The sequence below is a fragment of the Penaeus vannamei genome, chromosome 20 (assembly GCF_042767895.1).
Source record: "Penaeus vannamei isolate JL-2024 chromosome 20, ASM4276789v1, whole genome shotgun sequence".
NCBI classification, from domain to species: domain Eukaryota; kingdom Metazoa; phylum Arthropoda; class Malacostraca; order Decapoda; family Penaeidae; genus Penaeus; species Penaeus vannamei.
Window position 1 is genome coordinate 15,067,929 of NC_091568.1, and position 2,500 is coordinate 15,070,428.

General features: G+C 33.4%; 1 protein-coding gene across 1 annotated transcript in view; it reads left to right on the forward strand.

The window, feature by feature from the left end:
- The window catches only part of LOC113811042 (uncharacterized), a 6,929-nt gene extending 4,625 nt beyond the window's left edge, over positions 1-2,304 (forward strand). The window contains exon 4 of the transcript XR_011399334.1: positions 530-2,304. The gene's annotated coding sequence lies outside the window, so the exon portion shown is untranslated. The remainder of the gene's footprint in view (positions 1-529) is intronic.
- The last annotated feature ends 196 nt before the right edge of the window (positions 2,305-2,500 follow it).

The window sequence follows — 2,500 nt, forward strand, 5'->3', positions numbered from 1 at the left end:
AAACTATGAGTAGCAGATTCTATGATTTACAAAAATCGGCAAATATATCACATTTGCGATTAAAGAATGACCAAGAAATTACTTTACAATTTTGGGATTTCTAAGACGGATATATGAAAGAAAAAGATACAACTTGATAATCCATTTAAATAACAATGAATATTAATCACTTCGTTATATCTGCGTTTAACATTTCACCCTCTTCGGGATACAAGATGTATATGACCGATTTATCTTCGTCTGAAATACATGTATTTCTGACGATGTATTCGAAACAGGGCAAATACGTCTCTTGTATTGCGAAGATTTGCATTCTCATTCATACCTTTCTACATTTGTCAACATGAATACGGTTCTTCATCCTCTTCATTACACCTACAATTTTGAATTATAATGACACATTTTTCCTTATATATATTATCTCTATCTATTTACCAGTCTGTTTGTCCCCTCCGGCACTCAAAAAACACCAACATACGAACGAAAATTTCCGAGTACCACATGTGTTAATTCCCTCTGCTGTTTTCAGGTCCTGGGAACCTCGCAGACTCTGCAGGACTTCCAATGTCGCCTTCGTTGCAATATCCTCTTGCTGCAGTCTCATCTTTATTTTTAGTCATTACATTACTGCTGATAATAATTGAATGAGAAAACAGGAAAAGGATATAGAAACTAAGAGGCTAAAGAAAGATTTTTTTTTTTGTCTGACTGTAGGAAAGGATGTGATATGAGTTTGAATTTGAATTGTAAGGTATATGTATTTTACAAAGAGGAAGAATTGAAGACCAGTACTTCTGTTTTTTTTCAACATTACAGATTTAGTTATCTAGATTGTCTAAATTATCTAAATTTCGAAGAGACTTGATTGCGAATCAAAAGGTGCATGACTTTCATATATACAATATATAACAATACAACCTTTATCGTCCGTTGCAGACATATTTAGGCCAAACAATTCATTCAACAAAACAAATTCGCTCATATTATTTGTGAACGAGGAAGAATGTACTTAGCAAAAAAAAAAAAAAAAAAAAAAAGTCGCAGCAGGTCATCAGTACAGAGGTATAATTAAGAGGAGTCGTCCGCCAGCTAAGAATAACCCACAATTAGTAACAACATTGGAACGTCCACGTCGGTTCGGAATAAGTCCATCACCTTAATGCGGCATTGTTTTAAAGGCGAGAATAAAGTGAAGCGTAGTTTCGAAACTTCATCCGGAAAGACGTGTGGTGACACTGTTTATTTTTTTGTTCATTTTAGAATTTGCTGCAACTGTGGGTGTAATGATACATTTCTCTTTTTCAACTGTTTGGGAATGGCAGGTTTTGCACTAAATGATATATGTATTTCCACGATCGGATATTCGCCTTTGTGTTTGTTTATAAAAGCGTAACAGTATTATTCCTCAAGATAATGATTGTCTGATTAACAGAGATTCATAAATCACAAACGAAAGATAATTTGTGTTAGTATTCATATACCCTAACTTCATACAGTCCCATTTGCATATAATTTATATTTATAAATTAGAATAAATCTATAACTTCATAGGCCAGTCTATACATATATCCACTGCATAAAGCTAACCTACAAGACCAGTAAAGTTAGCTGTAAAAGGAATTTACGTTTATAAGTTTCTAATTCCATAAAGTTTTAGGTCTGTTTTTGTTTTTTGTTTCTAGGTTAGGTTAGGTTTTATGCATTTTTTTAGTAACATAAACTTACATTAACTTATACATAAAGTCTTACGCTCTTAAACTTGGAGACTCGTAATTCTTAGGTTCGTGATATCTTGCCTTTTAAGTTCCTAAAGATTTCGAAATACATTTTTGACGTCTATATCCTACTCATTCATCCCCTGGTCTTCGGCGTGACAGATGTAACTAATATTAGCGCATGCCATTAGAACCAAATAGTCTTGACGAATTTCGCTGCACGGTCATTTATATTGTAACCTCGAATATTATAAGCACGCACACACAAGCAGTAACGTGTACACAAAGATGAAAACAAAATCAGAACTGAAATGTAATTGTAATGTTTCGAACACCTCTGGACATCCTCATCAGACGACCAAATATTCGAACAACCTTTTCGTCTGATAGGAAAGCTTGGCGAGTTAGAAATGTTACTATTCAGTTTCACTTCCGAATGTGGCTTAGTTTGATTTCGAAAATCATGCTAAATATTGTAAGTGCGGCTCTTATGATTCTTTGGTGGGTATTCTTAAGGTATGATGAAGTTATGATTAATATTTTGAGGATCATTGTTTTGAATCTGATTCCTTGGGTTTGTTTATAATCGATAATCACTGATATTAGCGGTATATTTTCTTATTCTTCATCACATGAATATCATTTCGGATTCTCACCATGAATTTGTGACACACTCTCTCTCTCTCTCTCTCTCTCTCTCTCTCTCTCTCTCTCTCTCTCTCTCTCTCTCTCTCTCTCTCTATATATATATATATATATATATATATATATATATATATATATAT